The following is a 20,277-nucleotide window of genomic DNA, read 5'->3' as shown; positions in this document are numbered from 1 at the left end:
GACCCGGGGTTATCCTGGGGCAGAGGTGGAAGAGGAGAGCAAACGCTCCCCACCTGTGGCTCTTGATCCGTCAGCCCCAAGGTCTTGGAAGCCACAAGGTAAGAATTTTGTGCTCCTGGGCTTTTAATGTATAGCTTATTTATTACCATCCTTGCCTCTAGCTCATGTCTCTATCATTACCCTTCAGGGATTGGGACTTTGCCTTCTGGCATTCTTTCCTCTGATCATGTCTAGCTTCTACCTAACTCTAAGCAATATTATTGCCTGTTTCTAATTTTGGTGAGATTGAATCAAGAGTTTAACTATTAAGTTTAAAACTGACCATGATAGTGTACCTCTGAAATTATATTTGAAATCTGAAGATTAGAGACAGTCTTACAGCTCTCTGGAATTAGTATATTAACATTAATATCAGGAAGAAGCTGTCCAGGATCAAAAAGCAAAAAATGTTTGTCAGAGGCAAGTACAAAATACACCAAAATGGACTGATGGAAAAGAGATTAAACACTAGAGAAGGACCAGAGGAACACACATTCCTAGGCAACTTAAGATACGATGGATTGCCGTTAAATCATGAATTAGCACAAAAACTACACACTAGTTAGAATAGATTATTGTCTTTTTATCCAGTGTATTTATATTCAAAATGTTAATACATAATAAATAAAATTCTTTGTCTCTATCCTATATTGCTATTTATTGTAAACAGATTTAATAATAAATATATTTTAAAATTTTTAAATGTTTTCTTTTTTAGTTTTTGAGAGACAGAGGCAGAGTGTAACTGGGGGAGGGGCAGAGAGAAAGGAAGACACAGAATCTGAAGCAGGCTCCAGGCTCTGAGCTGTCAGCACAGAGCCTGATGTGGGGCTCGAACTCACAAACTGTGAGATCATGACCTGAGCCAAAGTCTATGCTCTACCAACTGAGCCACCTAGGCTCCCCAATAATGAATACATTTTAAGAGAGAACTCTTAGATCAAGTCACCAATATGACACTGTAATTATCATCTGGGTGAATTTGTTTATGAAGTGCAATAATAGGACTTTACAGGATAGTTTCCAGAAGTTCTGTCATGATTACTGCAGTAAATAGGCCCACAAGTACACCAGGATATAGAGTTTACCATCTTGTAGCTCTGTCTGAAAATTGTACCATATCATCTTATTACTATATATGCTTGTGAAATATTTATAATGTCACACTCATGAGAAGATTGAATATTGTGTACTTTAAAAATAACATGATTTGCAAGCAGTATCAGAGTTCTTTACTCTTAATCCAAAAACATAATTTCCATATTATGGAAATTCACTACATACAATTTTGTATTTTTATTTTTGCGGATAATCATGGATAGTTAAGAATAAATAGATTTTTGCCTTCCAAATGACCATGTTGGTAACATATTTGAAAGTGTATATTCCGAAGTACCATTTTCTTCTTCACCATAGATTTTCAGCAAATCTGTCAACCTGAAATAGTGTTTCACTTTTGAGTACAATTTTAATTCTTTTATATGTGGATTGGATCAAAAATTGCATTTTGGAGTGGTGGGTGGCTGTGGCGGGATGTTAGCCTAATTGGCAGACAGGCGATTCCCACCTCGGTGTGTGTATGAGCACACACGGAAGTGTCCTGAAGAGTGAAGACAATGCTCTCCCCAGCTATGCCCACCAGCTATCCCCTGGGGCCTGACACACCGACGTCAAGAACCTCTCTGCCAGCCAGAAGGCCTTGAATGAGTAGAGGGCTCCCTGGGGCAGCCTCTCCATTAATGAAACAGTTGAATTGTACCACATTCAGTTCAACGGGAGCTTTGCTGAAGTGAACAGGAGCAGAAAGGAGCTGAAGACCATGGTGCACACCGCCATGCTCTTCATCGGCTTGACCGATCTCATTCCCATGTGAGACAAGTACTATGGGTGTATCGCACACACCTTTGTAAAGGAATGGGTGGCCAAACAGACCAAGAGGATACTCGACACGAAGGTCAGGGTTATGCAAGTCTTCTCAGCCAAGTAGGACAACAACAAGCATGAGTGGAAGAAATAGAAGCCCACCGCTCATCCATCTGAGCCTCACCATGTTCTACCACCTCCGTGCAGCTCAATGTACCTACTGGAAACTGTGATGCTGCACAATCAATGCTAATAAGCGAGCAGTTTACGTGGGAAAAAAATCGCACTTTGATTTCTGTGTAACTCTGAATAAATGTCTGTCTCGGGTAACAGGCTGGGCTACATATGTTTGATCTACTCATAGTTTTCTGGAAACACATATCACTTCTCCATATGGATGTTGTAAGGAAGTTGATGTTTCCATAACTTTTACTAGTTTTCTCGTTTGTTGATCTTGTCTCCTGTGAATACAGTCTGGTGTGGTTTTTTTTCTTTTTCAACATCCTCCTCAAATTTATTTAAGTTATTTGGTATTTCATTTTCACTTTCATATATTCTTGTATCTATTTTAATATTACTTTACTTTTATGTCTGCACATACAGGATGCTATTATGTTTAAAGCATCCTTTAAAAAATCATTTATTCAGACAGAACTGGAAGGGCAAAAGAAATTTGAGTCTACCACAGGACTTATTTTCTTACATCCACGGTGGCTTTCATGTTGTTCCATTTTATTCTTTGTTGCTACAACTGATGTTTTAGAAACACTGTTATTTCTCTTTAGGTCTCTGATAGGATTTAACTGCACTAATTTACAAATATGAAAAAAAAGAAATTTGCAGGCGTTTTCAGGCAAATTCCAAACATGAGTGTGGTGTGGAACATGGGACAGTGTGTGAAAGGCCCTACATAAGATGGAATCTGAAATTACTTTTATTATACGAATCAGCACTCTAATGATCATAATTCACTAATAGGAGGGAATAACATTATAACAGTGTCAGCTTTTCCTCTTTACAATTGGACCTTCTGATATGTTAAGCATACAGTCTCCCAGATTCTGTCTTACGATCAATAAAAGGTAACCTCTCTGTTCCTAGCTTCACAAAATGGTTACATGTTCTTCATGTGAACTTCCTCAGTAATTGGACCTTCTCCAACTTGACACTAACTCCAAGCACTTTTTGTATTTACTCTTCACTTATTTCCAACACTTAAATAAGCTAATTCCATACATAAGAAGTTCTGGCTTCAGAGACAGTTAAGAAGATGTACATATGGGAAATAAGAACGTAAAAAGATGATAAGCAATTTAAAGAATGAGATACCACTAAGTACCTATTACATCACCTAAAATCCCAAACACTGACAATAGCAAATGCTGATGAGATTGTGGAAAACAGGGACTCACATTCCCTGTTGGTGGAAATGAAAGATGGTACAACCACTTTGGAAAACAGTGTGGCAGTTTCTACAAAACTAAACGTACTGTTACCATATGATCCAGCAATCATGCTCCTCGCTATTTACTCAAAGGAGATAAAGACTTATGCCTACAAAAACTTGCACATGGATGTTTGTAGCAGCCTTATGCATAGTTGCCAAAACTTGAAAGCAAATCGAGTTGTCTTTCAGTAGGTGAATGGATAAACTATGGTACATCAAGACAATAGAATATTATTTGTCACTAAAAAGAAATGAGCTATCAAGCCACAAAAAGACATGGTGAAAACTTAACTGCATATTAATAAGTGAAAGAAGTCAATCTAAAAGACTACTCCCTGTAAGATGCTAACTATATGATATTCTGGAAAAGGAAAAACGATGGAGACAGTAAAATGGTCAGTGTTTGCCAAGAGTTTTGGAAGGAAAGAAGGAATAGGTGGAGCATAAGGGGTATGTAGGGCAGTGAAACAATTCTGTATGATCCTGTAAGGGTTGATACATATTATTATCCATTTGGAAAAAGCTTTGTAGTATGCAACACAAGAGTGAATTTGGGAAAAATAATTATTTATTTATTTAGTTAGTTAGTTCTTCAGGGCTGGGAACATTTAGTGATCTCTTCCTTTCTTTTTTTCCTCTTTCATAGTTTATTGTCAAGTTTGTTTTCATATAACACCCAGTGCTCATCCCAACAAGTGCCCTCCTCAATGCCTATCACCCCCCTTCCCTTCTTTCCACTCCTGTCAGCCCTCAGTTTGTTCTCAGTATTCAAGGGTCTCTCATGGTTTGCCTCCCTCCCTCTCCCCAACAGTTTTTTCTCTTCTCCTCCCCTTTGGTCCTACGTTAAGTTTCTCCTAACTCACCTATAAGTGAAAACATGATGTCTGTCTTTCTCTGCCTGACTTATTTCACTCAGCATAACACCCTCAAGTTCCATCCACGTTGCTACACATGGCCAGATTTCATTCTTTCTCATTGCCATGTAGTATCCATTGTATAGATAAACAGCATCTTCTTGATCCATTCGTCCGTTGATGGACACTCAGGCTCTTTCCATGATTTGGCTACTGTTGAGAGTGCTGCTATGACCATTGGGGTACACATGCCCCTATGCATCAACACTCCTGTATCCCTTGGGTAAATTCCTAGCAGTGCTACTGCTGGGTCATAGGGGAGTTCTATTGTTAGTTTCCTGAGGAACCTCCACACTGTTTTCCAGAGGGGCTGTACCAGTTTACATTCCCACCAACAGTGTAGGAGGGTGCCCGTTTCTCCACATCCTCGCCAGCATCTAGAGTCCCCTGATTTGCTCATTTTAGCCACTCTGACTGGCGTGAGGTGGTATCTCAGTGTGGTTTTGATTTGTATTTCCCTGATGAGGAGGGATGCTGAGCATCGTTTCATGTGTCTGTTGGCCATCTGGATGTCCTCTTTGGAGAAGTGTCTGTTCATATCTTCTGCCCATTTCTTCACTGGGTTGTTTGTTTTTCGGGCGTGTAGTTTGGTGAGTTCCTTATAGATTCTGGATATTAACCCTTTATCTGATATGTCATTTGCAACTATCTTTTCCCATTCCGTTGGTTGCCTATTAATTTTCTGGGTTGTTTCCTTGGCTGTGCAGAAGCTTTTAATCTTGATGAGGTCCCAATCATTTATTTTTGCTCTTGATTCCCTTGCTTTTGGGGATGTGTCAAGTAAGAAGTTGCTGCGGTGGAGGTCAAGGAGGCTGTTTCCTGCTTTCTCCTCTAGGGTGTTGATAGTTTCCTGTCTCACGTTCAGGTCCTTTATCCATTTTGAGTTTATTTTTGTGCATGGTGTGAGAAAATGATCTAGTTTCATTCTTCTGCATGTTGCTGTCCAATTCTCCCAACACCATCTGTTAAAAAGGCTGTCTTTTTTCCATTGGATATTCTTTCCTGCTTTGTCAAAGATCAGTTGGCTGTATACTTTTGGGTCCACTTCTGAGTTCTCAATTCTGTTCCATTGGTCTATGTGTCTGTTTTTGTGCCAATACCATACTGTCTTGATGATGACAGCTTTGTAGTAGAGGCTAAAGCTTGGATGGTGATGCCTCCCATTTTGGTTTTCTTCGTCAATACTACTTTGGCTATTTGGGGTCTTTTGTGGTTTCATACAAATTATAGGATACGTTTGTTCTAGTTTTGAGAAGTATGCTGGTGCAATTTTGATTGGAATTGCATTGAATGTGTAGAGTGCTTTAGGTAGTAATGACATCTTAACTATATTTATTCTTCCTATCCATGAGCATGGAATGTTTTTCCATTTCTTTGTGTCTTCTTCAATTTCCTTCATAAGTTTTCTATAGTTTTCATCATACAGATCTCTTGTATCCTTGGTTAGGTTTATTCCGAGGTATTTTATGGTTTTTTGTGCAATTGTGAATGGGATCAGTTTCTTGATTTCTCTTTCTGTTGCTTCATTGTTGGTGTATAAAAATGCAACTGATTTCTGTACGTTGATTTTGTACCCTGCAACTTGGCTGAATTCTTGAATCAGTTCTAGTAGGCTTCTGGTGGAGTCTGTCGGGTTTTCGATGTAGAGTATCATGTCATCTGCGAAGAGTGAAAGTTTGACTTCTTCTTTGCCAATTCTGATGCCTTTGATTTCCCTTTGTTGTCTGATGGCTGATGCTAGGACTTCCAGCACTATGTTAAACAACAGTGGTGAGAGTGGACATCCCTGTCGTGTTCCAGATCTCAGGGGGAAAGCTCTCAGTTTTTCCCCGTTGAGGATGATGTTAGCTGAAGGCTTCTCATAGATGGCTTTGATGATGTTTAAGTAGGTTCCTTCTATCCCAACTTTCTCTAGAGTCTTTATTAAGAAGGGATGCTGTATTTTGTCAAATGCTTTTTCTGCATTTGTCGACAGAATCATATGGTTTTTATCTTTTCTTTTGTTAATGTGATGATTGATTGATTTGCGAATATTGAATCAGCCTTGTAACCCAGGAATGAATCCCACTGGATCGTGGTGGATAATTCTTTTTATGTGCTGTTGCATTCGATTTGCAAGTATCTTGTTGAGGATTTTTGCATCCATATTCATCAAAGATATTGGCCTCTAGTTCCCTTTATTTTCTGGGTCTCTGTCTGGTGTGGGAATCAAAGTGATACTGGCTTCGTAGAATGAGTCCAGAAGTTTTCCTTCAATTACTCTATTTTGGAAGAGCTTGAAAAGAATGGGTATTAACTCTGTTTTAAATGTCTGGTAGAATTCCCCAGGAAAGCCATCTGACCCAGAACTCTTATTTGTTGATAATTGATTTAATTTCTTCACTAGTTATGGGTCTGTTCAGATTTTCTAACTCTTCCTGTGTGAATTTTGGTGCTGCATGTGTGTTTAGGAATTTGTCCATTTCTTCTAAGCTGTCCAGTTTATTGGCATGTAATTTTTCATAGAGTTCCCTGATAATTGTTTGTATTTCTGAAGGGTTGGTTGTAATAAGTCCATTTTCATTCATGACTTTCTCTCTTTGAGTGCTCTGTCTTAACTTTTTGAGAAGCCTGGCTAGAGGTTTATCAATTTTGTTTATTTTTTTCAAAAAAACATCTCTTGGTTTCATTGATCTGTTCAACTGTTTTTTAGATTCTCTATTGTTTATTTCTGCCCTGATTTTTATTATTTCTCTTCTCCTACTGGGTTTGGGGTGCTCTTGTTGCTCTCCTTCCAGTTCCTTTAGGTGAACTGTTAGATTGTGTACTTNTGTATTTCTGAAGGGTTGGTTGTAATAAGTCCATTTTCATTCATGACTTTCTCTCTTTGAGTGCTCTGTCTTAACTTTTTGAGAAGCCTGGCTAGAGGTTTATCAATTTTGTTTATTTTTTTCAAAAAAACAACTCTTGGTTTCATTGATCTGTTCAACTGTTTTTTAGATTCTCTATTGTTTATTTCTGCCCTGATTTTTATTATTTCTCTTCTCCTACTGGGTTTGGGGTGCTCTTGTTGCTCTCCTTCCAGTTCCTTTAGGTGAACTGTTAGATTGTGTACTTGTGCTTTTTCTAATTTCTTGAAATAGGCCTGGAGTGAAATGTATTTTCCTCTTAGGACTGCCTTTGCCACATCCCATAGAGTTTGAATTGTTGTATTTTCATTTTCATTTGTTTCCATATATTTTTAAATTCCTCTTCTAAGTGCCTGATAGGCCCATTTGTTCTTTAGTAGGGTGTTCTTTAACCTCCAAGTTTTTGGAGGCTTTTCAGACTTCTTCCTGTGGTTGATATCAAGTTTCATAGCATTGTGATCTGAAAGTGTGCATGGTATGATCTCAATTCTTTTATATTTATTGAGGGCTGCTCTATGTCCCAGTATGTGATCTATCTTGGAGAATGTGCCATGCGCACTTGAGAAGAAAGTGAATTTCATAGCTTCAGGATGTAGAATTCTAAATACATCTGTCAAATCCTTCTGGTCCAATGTGTCATTCAAGTCCATTGTTCTTTAGTGACTTTCTGTGTAGTTGATCTATCCATTGCTGTAAGTGAGTATTAAAGTCCCCTGCTATTAGCACATTCTTATCCCTAAGATTGTTTCTGTTTGTGATTATTTTAATTATTTAGGTGCTCCTGTATTTGGTGCATAGACGTTTATAATTGTTAGCTCTTCCTGATGGATATACCTTGTAATTATTATATAATGCCCTCTTCATTTTTTATTACAATCGTTACGTTAAAGGCCAGTTGTCTGATATAAGTATGGCTACTCCAGCTTTCTTTTGACTTGNGGTTGATATCAAGTTTCATAGCATTGTGATCTGAAAGTGTGCATGGTATGATCTCAATTCTTTTATATTTATTGAGGGCTGCTCTATGTCCCAGTATGTGATCTATCTTGGAGAATGTGCCATGCGCACTTGAGAAGAAAGTGAATTTCATAGCTTCAGGATGTAGAATTCTAAATACATCTGTCAAATCCTTCTGGTCCAATGTGTCATTCAAGTCCATTGTTCTTTAGTGACTTTCTGTGTAGTTGATCTATCCATTGCTGTAAGTGAGTATTAAAGTCCCCTGCTATTAGCACATTCTTATCCCTAAGATTGTTTCTGTTTGTGATTATTTTAATTATTTAGGTGCTCCTGTATTTGGTGCATAGACGTTTATAATTGTTAGCTCTTCCTGATGGATATACCTTGTAATTATTATATAATGCCCTCTTCATTTTTTATTACAATCGTTACGTTAAAGGCCAGTTGTCTGATATAAGTATGGCTACTCCAGCTTTCTTTTGACTTGTAGTAGCATGATATATATTTCTCCATCCCCTTACTTTCAATCTGAATGTATCCTCAGGTCTAAAAGTAGACAAGAGTCTCATCTAGGCAGCAAATAGATGGATTTTATTTTTGTATCCATTATGCTACCCTATGTCTTTTAATTGGAGCATTTAGCCCATTTACATTCAGTGTTATTATTGAAAAATATGGGTTTAGAGTCATTGTGTTCTTTGTAGGATTCTTGCTTGTGGTGCTGTCTCTGGTACCTTGTGTTCCCTGCAACATTTCCCTCATAGAGTCCCCCTTAGGCTTGGATGTAGGGCTGGATTAGTGGTGATGAATTCTTTCAGTTATTGTTTATTTGGGAAGACCTTTGTTTCTCCTTCTATTCTGAATGACAGGCTTGGTGCATAGAGGATTCTAGGCTGCATGTTTTTTCTGTTCATCACATTGAAGATCTCCTGCCATCCTTTCTGGCCTGCCACGTTTCAGTAGATAGGTCTGTCACCACTCTGATAGGTTTCCCTTTGTATGTTAGGGCCCTTTTCTCCCTAGCTGCTTTCAGAATTCTTTCTTTGTCCTTATATTTTGCCAGTTTCACTATGATTTGTCATGCAGGAGATCGATTCAATTTACGTCTGAGGGGAGTTCTCTGTGCCTCTTGGATTTTAATGGCTGTTTCGTTCCCCAGATTTGGGAAATTCTCAGCTATAGTTTGTAAGGACTCCTTCAGTGCCTTTCCCTCTCTCTTCTGGAATTCCTATGATATAGATAGTGTTTTGTTTGATTGTATCACTCAGTTCTCGAACTCTCCTTTTGTGCTCCTGAATCACTTTATCTCTCTTTTTCTCAGCTTCTTATTTTTCTATAATTGTGTCTTCTTATTCACCTGTTATCCTCTCTTCCTCTTCAATCTGTGCATTAGACACCTCCATTTTATTATTCACCTCATTGATAGCATTTTTTAATTCATCACAACTGTTTTTGAGCTCCATAGTCTCTGTGTCTCTGTAGCAATAGCTTCTCTGATGTCTTCCATGCCTTTTTTAAGCCCAGCGATTAATTTTATGACTGTTGTTCTAAATTCTTGTTCAGTCAAATTGCTTATATCTGTTTTGAGTGGTTTTTTAGCTGTCATTTCTTCCTGGAATTTCTTTAGAGGAGAGTTCTTCCATTTCATCATTTTGGTTAGCTTTCTGCCTCTTGTTAATTTTAAAAGCTTGTTAAGCACTCCTCACCTGCAAGTACTGCTGTAATAAAGAAGGCTCATTGACTCTCCAAGGCCTGTTTGTACAGGAAGTGTTCTTTTAACGGTGTGTCTTGGTGTCTCTTGTTGAGATTTTGGTTATTTTATTTCCCTACTCGTAGTGATATTTGGGACTCTCCACATGTGTACTTTGGCTTGTTTCTTGAGGCATCCCTGGAAAGGAAAACAGACAGACAAACACACAGGAAATAAAGGCACACAGACACAGAGACAAATCTAACAAAGAAGCAAACCGAAAGGGAAAAAGTAAAAAGAAGAAAAGGAAAAAGAACAAAACCCCAAAAGACAAAGGACAGTCTAAAAGCATAAAACCAGAATTCCCAGCTAAAAATAAAGAGCAGGGTGTATGCAGTGCTGAAAGAGCATGTACAAAGAAATGACAGGGGTGGGGAGAAAGTGAAATTGGACAATGACCAGGCAGAGAGACTGGTCATAATAATTCATAATTAATTTATGGAGAGAAAGAGGAGAATATGGTAGGAGGCGAGGAGAAAGAAACAAAGATAATGTTCTTCAGAGAAACTATATAGTCTGATTAATCCAGAGAGAGAGAGAGAATGGTAGTGGTGGACATGTAGAATATACATGTAGAGAATGGATTAAATGTGACCGTTTAAGCAAACCAATGACCAGAGTACCCAGTACAGGAGAGGGGAAGGATACGAATGAGACAAGGGAAAATATATTTGAATAGAAAAATTGATCTAGAATTAATCACAGCAGTGCATTCATGTTGGTCTTGTCCCAGGCTCTGGTAAAAAAATAAAAAACAAAAAAAACAAAAAACCATGCAGCTCTCTAGCGGGGATGGGGGCGGTTTGGTGTAAACAGGTCTTAGCTTCCACTGTGTCCTGAGGGCCGCTCCTTGAGGTCCTGCCTTGGTGGTTGTGGGGAGAAAAATGGCAGCACCCCGTCCCTTCTGGAACCAAGTGTTGCAAATCACTCTTTTGGGGCCAATCTCCCTGTGCTGTGAGCGTAGCCAAGGTGGGCTATGTTCTATGTCCCAAGCCACGCCTGGTTTCCAGGTCTTAGTCTGTGTGCTTTATTGATATCACATATAATATAATTTCACAGTCCTGGTCCTTCCCACCTAGGGATTGAGCCAGGAGAGAGGCATGGCACTTTCTCCTGGTGCCATCTGGGACCGGGGCACCCAGCCCAAAGTCAGCACCACAGATAGAAATAGGATCACTCTCTGTCCCAAGCCAAGGTTTTTCTCTTCTCCAGGGACAGCTCTATGAGCAGTTTCAGCTGCTCTTTCTCTTCCCCTCAACTCCCCGCGAAGGGGACTCCCTCCCTTCCCTCTGTCTCCGGGTCCTGGTCCATTTTTTATCTTCCCCAGTTTTCATTCATGCACCTATGAGGTTGTCTTCTTAGTTGACTCTGTCTCTTTTCCTCCCAAACTTCTGCGGTTCAGTGTCCTATGGCTTCAGGCCTTCTCTGTTTGAGAGATATGAGGGAACAAAATGTACGGAGCTTCCTACTTCTCTACCATCTTGCTGTGCTCGATTCCTGAATCTTAATGTAAACCACTGACTTTAGGTAATAATGAATCAATATAGGCTCATCAGTTATAACAAATGCAGCACACTAACACAAGATATTAATAACCAGAGAAACTGTGTGTGTGTGTGTGTGTGTGTGTGTGTGTGTCTGTGTCTGTGTCTGTGTCTGTGTGTGTGTAGGGATAGTGGTAATAAGGGGGGATGTTAAACCCTTGTACTTCACATTTAATTTATGCATAAACCTAAAAGTTCTTGAAAAGTTGGCAATAATTTTTTTAGATGGCATTGAATAAANTAAAGCCTGATTATATTTTATAAATATATATTTTATTTATTTATTTTGAGAGAAAGAAAGAGAGAGCAAGTGGGAGAGGGGCAGAGAGAGAGGGTGAGAGAGAATCTCAAGCAGGCTCCATGCTCTCAGTGCAGTCAGTGCAGAGCCCTTTGCCAGGGATGATGTCACAAACCGTGAGATTATGACCTGAGCCAAGATCAAGAGATGCCCCAAACCTCATTATATTCTAAATCATCACAAGGTTTTAAAATTTTTTTAAGTCAAAGTTCATTTTGGTTAAATTAAATTTAACATTTAATTCTTTCACCTGGAACATCTAGCTGGAAGTCTGATTGCTTGACTGCATCCAGCTTCAGGTTTATTTGGAAAATAAACTTTCTCTGAACTGCTGAATACAAGTTTTGAGACCCCTTAATCCTAGCACACAGTCTCTTTCAGGTTCATAGGTAACAGGGAAATTTTACCGTTTCTGTCATGTCAAGACAGTACAGTATTGGAATTGTGCCTCAGTGCTCTGGAGCTGATTCTCATGGCCTTAAGGGAGTTTATTTGTTGCTTTCTTTCTAATTCAATGATACCATGTTGGTTGCTTGAATTTGGTCATGGTGCAGTATTTATACCATGGACATTAGCAAATGCTGCAAATTAGTTCATTCCTGTTTTGATTTAATTTAGAAAGCTAGTTTACCAATATATCATTGATTAGTGCAATAGCTTAAATTTATTATAAAACCTTCTCCCCTAAAAAGACAAAAAGAGGAAACTTATGATATCAATATTTTACAGGGAATAAAAGCTTTTTTTCTACATATATTTATCCTTTCAATTTTCTAGAACCATGCTAGTAGTTTATTTTGAAGTTTCTAAATTTCATTGTTATAGCCAAAGTGAATCTAAGGGATCATAAAAGCCTATAAGCAATCAGATTGTGGATTAGCAGAGATGTCCATAAATGCTTAATTGGAAGAATAGAAGGAACTGAAGGAGAATCTAGATGCACACGCCTGAAGCACTCAAATGATTCTGCCTTAACGTAGTTGTCAAAACCTGGTGATGAAAAGATGATGGGGGAGAATCCTAAAGGGTATTTTTTTTCTTGCATGCCTGGTGGACTCCATCTTCTTTCCCACTAAGCCTGTATAACATTAATGCACGTTGAAAGAATTATAGCAGAAGTTTGTGGAATCCTAAGTAGCAAGATAGTTAATGGTGGTAATATGAGAAAAAGAACTACATAGGGATGGAATGCGAAATCAGTAGCACATATGTTACCTTGACTATCAAAAGCAATTAATACATAATTTAAAATGAACAAGATGTGCCAGGCACTATACTAGACATACTAAATGCAAAAATGTTTCCTGGCAAAATTAGTTCAGAGCTGGTAAGAGTTCTTAAGTGATGGAATATAATAATAAAGAGACTATAAAGTCCTCTGGAAACAGTAACACTGTCTTCTGTGACATTTACTCACTCACTCTGCTTGTTTATCAAGATCTTGATGCTTTTGAAAGCTCTTTGCTCAATATCTCATAAAATGTCTTTTAATTTGGGTTTGAATGGTGCTTTCTCATGATTTTTGACTGGGGTTATAGATTTTGGAGCAGAATACCACAGAGGGGAGGTTGTCTTCTTATCATATCATATATCAACATGCCTATTACTGGTGATGGTAACCTTGATCCCCTGATAAAGAGGAAGCTGTCAAACTTCTCCACTGTAAAGTTACTTTTTTTTTTCCTTTTTGTACTCTGTTCTTTGGAAATTAGCAAGTCCAGCCAACAGTCACGGGGCAGAGACATAAATTCTACCTTTTAGTGGGAGAAAAATCTGCATACATTATTTGGCATTCTTCTTTAAGGAAAAATTGCTCTTTCTCTGCCATTATTTATTTTCCCAAGCATTTATGTATATCAGTATGGACTCTTTGATATTTATTTAATGACTAGAGTTACAATCCAATACTATGTTATTTATTTTAATGCTCAATTATTCCAGCTTTGGCCATCGGGAGCTCTTTCACATTGCCTTCTGTGTCCTGATATAATCTATTTCTTTTAAACTTTTTTTTTTCCTGTTTCAGCACTTACTGAATTATAATACTATAAAATGCTCCCACCCATCATCTATCTTCCCTGCTGTAGGCTAGGTATCAGTAATTTCTTTGGGAATATCTAGTTCCTTTTCCTGGAGAATGGGTACTTATCACCTAAAACCTGAGTGCTGAGTGTGCTTATTTCTAAGATGTCCCTGTTTCTATGTGCTCCCTAATATACACCATATTTGTATCAGTCTGTATTCCATTTTGGGATTCTCCAACATCTTGGTCAATTTTTAAATTTTCTTACATTAAATTCTCCTTTTTGATAAACAGATGTTGATAAATACAAAAGTCATTGATACACCAATCCAGTACCATACAGAGGAGGTATTACATAACCTTCAACATTTCCTTGCACATTCCTTTTTTTATTGAAGTGTCATTGACAGACATTGTAATAATAGTTTCAGGTGTACAACATAGCTTTTAGACAATACACTACCCAGTGCTCCCCATCATAAGTATAGTTACCATATGTCACCATTCAGCATTATTACAATGTTGTTGACTATATTCTTTATACTGTACTTTTCATCCCCTTGACTTATTTATTTTATAACTGCAGTTTTGCATTTCTTAATCCTCTTGACCTAGTTTTTCCATCCAACCCCCTTCCCTCAAGCAACCACTAATTTGCTCTCTGAATTAGTATGTATCTGTTTTTTGTTTGTTTTGTTTTTTAGATTCTACATATAAGTGAAATTATGTGGTATTGGTCTTTCTCTGTCTGACTTATACAACTTAGCATGTACTTTCTAGGCAGATTTATGTAGTCACAAACAGTAAGATTTCATTCTTTTTTTTTTTATAGCTGAGTAACATTCAATTACCAAATTTTCTTTATCCATTCATCTATATATGGGTATTAAGGTTGCTTCCATATGTAGATTTATTTTGTAGTAAAATCTTTGCTCTCTTCAAAATCCAGAAAAAAAATATCATTGAACTGTTCTCTTTCCCAATTGTATTGTCTTTTCCAGAATGTCATATACATGAAATTATACAACTATGCTTTGTATATGGCTTTTTATTTTAGCAGAGTGTGGTTTTTAATAATTTTTTTAAATGTTTTATTTATTTCTGAGAGGGAGAGAGAGAGAGACAGAGAGAAGAGAGGAGGGTCAGAGAGAGAGAGAGGGAGATACAGAATCTGAAGCAGGCTTCAGGCTCTGAGCTAGCTGTCAGCACTGAGCCCAACACAGGGCTCAAACCCACAAATTGTGATATCATGACCTGAGCTGAAGATGGATGCTTAACCGACTGAGCCACTCAGGCACCCCTAGCAGATTGTGTTTAAGATTCATCCATATTTGTTATATGTATCAATAGCTTCTTCTTTTTATCAGTGAATAGTACAGAATACTATCCTACATATCATTCACATGTTGGAGGAAATCTTAGTTACTTCCAGGTTTTGGAGATTATCAATAAAACTTCTATAATCATCCATACACAGTATTTTGTTAGTTCTAAATTTCAAATAAGTAGGAGTGTGGTTATTAAGATTGTAGATTACAACTTCAAGTAAAATGTAGATACCTTATCACTACTTGCCTTTCTTTACCCTCCTTCCTTTGATATAATTATCTGAAATATTATCTCTTCATACACCAAGAGTCAGATTTAACCATTTTAAAACTATTTTTGCTTTTAAGAGTCAAACGCAATTTTAAACACTCAAGGAAATAGTCTTATTTTACTTATATGTTTATGCTTCCCATTACTCTTAATTCCTGATGTTTCATATTTCCTCCCATTGTTGACTAATTTATGCATGCCCCTCTAAATTCCACCTCCCTCAGTAATGAGATGGCAACCAATCCACATTTGAAGTATAACCCACAGAAATGAGTCAGGAAATGCATCTCCTAAATCTTCTAAAATAAAAGATTTATAGGATTGCCTGGGTGGCTCAGTCAGTTGAACATCTGACTCTTGATTTCAGCTCAGATCATGACCCCAGGGTCATGGGATGGATCCCCGTGTGAAGTTCTGTGCTGAGCAAGGAGCCTGCTTGGGATTATCTCTCTTTCTTCCTCTGCCCCTCTCCCCTGATCACATTCTCTCTCTCTCTCTCTCTCTCTCTCTCTCTCTCTTTGTCTCTCTCTCTCTCTCTCTCAAAAAATGATTAAATTTAAAAAATAAGAATAAAAAATTTTAAAATAAAATAGATTTACAAAGGAACAATATAGTCTTCTGGCACAATATTTTCATGATGGAGTGCAAAGTTACTTGTCATTCTATGAATAGTTACATCAGGGAAGATTTAACCATACAAGAACCTGTAGAATATTTATATTAAGAAGTTTGTTGGGGGGAAAAATTGGCTTACCTGATTCTGGAGACTAGCTAGATGAGTCTAAAAGTCATAGGACAGGCTGTCAGGAGGAATATGCTGGAGCTATTAGAGATGGACTGAAGCTGTAATCTTCAGAGGAACTTTTTTCTTTTCTTTTTTTAATTTTTTAATGTTTATTCATTTTTGAGAGACAGAGAGAACAGAGCACGAGCAAGGGAGGGGCTGAGAGAGAGAGAGAGGGAGACAGAATCCAAAACAGGCTCCAGGCTCTGAGCTGTCAGCACAGAGCCCGATATGGGGCTCAAACTCACTAATCATGAGATCATAACCTGAGCCAAAGTCAGACATTCAACTGACTGAGCCACCCAGGCACACCCAAGGGAAATTTTTTCTATAGAGAAGTCTCAAAGACACTTTTGACAATTTTCAACTGATTGAATCAGGCCCACCTAGATCATCTAAAATAATCTCCCTTACTGAAATGTCAACTGGTTTTGGACTTTGATCACAACTAAAAAATACATCCACTGCAACACATAGATTTTTGTTTTGTTGAATAACTAGGGAATATTCCCTAGTCAATGAACACATTACACTAAACAAAATCTCAACTTAAAGTAGAAAAGATAATGGACACTAACATTAAGATGACTCAGGTGTTTAACTTCCCTGGCAAGGATTTTAAAGCAGCTGCCATTTGAAATACTCATGAGCAATTATGAACACTCCTGAAACATACTTAAACTATCAAAACTCTCAGCAAAAAATAATAGAAGACATAAAAAAGAATCAAATAAAAATTTTAAATTGGAAAGTACTATAATAGAAATTCTAAAAAATCACTGAATGGGCTCAATATCAGAATGGAAACAGAAGAAACAAGGAATTTGAAGATAAAGCAATAATTATACAAATCTGTATACCAAAGAGAAAATATATTGGAAAAGAGTAAGTTGATATACAGGGAGCTGTGAGATAATAAGAAAATAAGGAAATATTTATCAGAGTCCCAGAGAAAGGAGAAAAGAAATTGTGTAACTGGAAAAAAAATGAAAATATTTGGGGCTACAGCCTCTCTGTTTGGCAGGAAAAAAGAAAATATAAGCCCTATAGATTCAACAAGTTGACAAACTGAAAACAAGATAACATCAAAGAAATCTATGGCTAGCCACTTCTTGATAAATTTCTAAAAATTAAAGACAAGAATCTTGAAAGCAGAGTGAAACTATGCATTGCCTGTGAAAAATGACAGTTCTAAAGGCAGCAGATTTCTCATCAGAAACTGTGGAGACAGTAAGAAGGTGGCACATTATTTAAGTGCTGAAAGAAAAGAACTGTCTGCCCAGTGTTATATATCCAGCAAAAGTATACTTCAGGATGAATGTGTAATAAAATCATTCCCAGATGAATGAAATCTAAAAGAACTTGTCATCAGCAGACCTGCTCTGAAAAACATCTAAAGGAAACTCTTGAAAGTCCAAACTTTTACCACTTGTCATTTCTGAGAATTAGAAGTGTAAGAGAGGGAATTAAAGCATATAGCAATTAGTTTATTTTAAATGCATGCATTATTCTATGATTAATAGTTTAATAATAAGATGCATTTCCCATTTTGAAACATTGACATATGAATTGTGAAATGATCCACAAGAACAGTAAGATAATAGTCCAGATATAATATCTTCAGGTAAAGCAAAGCTTGACCTTATAAATTAATAACCAAAAGAAAAATACAAAAATTAAAAAATGAACAAAATACAAATGGACAATTCATAGAAAATTAAATCCAAATGTTACTAAATATATGAAAAGATTCTCAATTTCCCAAGCACTCAGAAAAATATAAATTACATAAGAGTTAATAATCATTTTATACCCATCAGATTAGATTAAACATTTTAAAGGCATAATTTCAATCATAAAGATGGTTACTGAAGCATTGCTTGTTTAGATAAATACTGGAAATGAAAATAATACCATCAGTAAGTGGAGGGTTCATTAAATCATAATTTACACCAATATCCAAACACAGAATACAGTACTGACATTTATTTTTGTTTAATTTTCATTTAAATTCTAGTTAGCATATAGTGTAATATTAGTTTCAGATATACAATATAGTGATTCAACACTTACATGCATCACCTGGTGCTCATCCCAGGTGCCCTCCTAAATACCTGCAACCTATTCAATCCATCCCCTCACCCACCTCCCATCTGAAAACCAGCACCTTGGTCTCTAGTCTGAGGTGCCTTTGAGGCTCACCTGGTTAATGCATGACTCTTGACTTCAGCTCAGGTCATGATCTCATGGTTGGTGAGATCAAGCCCCTCGTAAGACCCTGCACTGACAGCGTGGACCCAGCATGGAGCCTGGTTGGGATTCTCTCTCTCCTTCTCTCTCTGCTCCACTTGATCTCTCTCTCTTTCTTTCTTTCTCTCTCTCTCAAAATAAATAAATAACTTTAAAAAAGAGTCTGTTTCTTGGTTTTCCTCTCTCTTTTCCCCCATTTGCTTGTTTGCTTTTGTACGACATTTCAAAGTGTATATTAGAAGTATAACAGCTGACTTAAAGATTTTTTATGATATGCCAAAAAGTAAAGCAAGATGCAGAAAAACATGTGTAACATAGACCAACTTTTTTGAAAATATAAAACAGAAATATATTGGTATGTAGCTGCATGTATATGTGTATGTGTGCACATGAATGTATTTGCATATGGTTATGACTGTGGGATTCACTATGCAAGGAGACACATCACAGAGTTAATAATTTGTTATCTGTGGTAGTGTGGCTAGGGCACACATGAGACAGCAATAGAAAGGATTGTATGTTAAGTAAAGTGACTCAGTATATTTTGATGAATTCAATACTAAAGGCTCTGAAACAATAAGGAGACAAATAAGCACAAATTAGGAGGAAAAAATATCCAGTGCAGAAAATACTGTAAAAGTTGCAAACGTGTCCCTCTACTGAATATTTTAATGAAACATATGATACCTTCAACCATACTGGTTCAAGGTTATTAACAGCTCCTTAGAGATGAACATTTTAAAATTAATTTCAGAATATATTTTATATTGTACATATTAGTTTTTATAGAAATATGTATAGTACATTATTTGACATTTTTGCTTAAAATAATGAAAATAAAATAAAACCACAAGGAAGCTTATTTTTCTTATGTACTTGCCAAATTTATACCTTTGAGCACAATGCATTCAGGAGTGGTAGAGAGGGAGTGCAGCAAAACAATGTGAAATTCTCCCATGAAAGCATGTAATTACTTTACTTTTGAAATTGTCAAAGCTCCAAACTTGCCAGATTTGCACTAGTTTAAAATGTTTCACAGATTTTATACTCCACCTAGGACAAACCACCTTCTGAATAAAAATTATATGCAGAAAGCCATGAAACAAAATATGAATCTGTATCAAAGCTAATTACTCTACTAAATGTGTTGAGTGAGCGGAGACTCTAGTCAGTTCTTAGCTGATAGAATTACAACATCTGAAGTGATTTCCCTGCCAAAATACATTGGTCTGAAATTCAATGAGATCTGAGTTAGATGTGTTCTCTCCTGATTCCATAAATAAATAAATAATCAAATAATGATCTTACTGCTCAAAACGAAAATTCCTAATCTTAGTAGTGGAAAATAAAGGCAACTCACATTACTAAAAATGAAATTTGAAAGGTTTCCATTATCATTATTGATCTTTAAAATAAGTTAATTAAGCCTACTTTGGGTATAAATGAAAACATCTACTAAAATATCAGTTTTATGAAAAAAAATAGTTTTCATAAGGATATAAGATCTTAAATCTTAATCCTTCCTGAAATGTCAATTTTAAAAATCCTCTATTAAAACAAAAATTCTTGGGGTGCCTAGGTGGCTCAGTCAGTTAATGTCCACGCTTGATTTTGCCTCAGGTCATGATCTCATGGTTCGTGAGACTGACCCCCTCATCAGGCTCTCTGCTGACAGTTTGGTGCCTGCTTAGGATTCTCTCCCTCTCTCTCTGCCCTTCCCCTACTCATACACTCATGCTCTTGCTCTCTCTCTAAAAAATGAATGAACAAATTTAAAAAATAAAATAATGAAACAAAATAAAAATTCTTTACCATGGGTTATAAAAATACCCATATTAAATTGTTCTCTTTAGGTTTGTTCTATCTAGGACTATTTGAATAAATTTGATATAAATGGCTCACAAAATGCACTTAAATA

At 36.9% G+C, this 20,277-nt stretch overlaps 1 pseudogene; it reads left to right on the top strand.

The window, feature by feature from the left end:
- The first annotated feature begins 1,520 nt into the window (after window positions 1-1,520).
- On the top strand, window positions 1,521-2,056 carry LOC144229243 (cytochrome c oxidase subunit 4 isoform 1, mitochondrial pseudogene; annotated as a pseudogene).
- Window positions 2,057-20,277: the final 18,221 nt, after the last annotated feature.

This window comes from Crocuta crocuta, unplaced genomic scaffold (genome assembly GCF_008692635.1).
Source record: "Crocuta crocuta isolate KB4526 unplaced genomic scaffold, BGI_CrCroc_1.0 scaffold163, whole genome shotgun sequence".
Lineage (NCBI taxonomy): Eukaryota > Metazoa > Chordata > Mammalia > Carnivora > Hyaenidae > Crocuta > Crocuta crocuta.
Note: the sequence above shows the minus strand (reverse complement) of the source record. Positions and strands in the feature narration are given on the sequence as shown.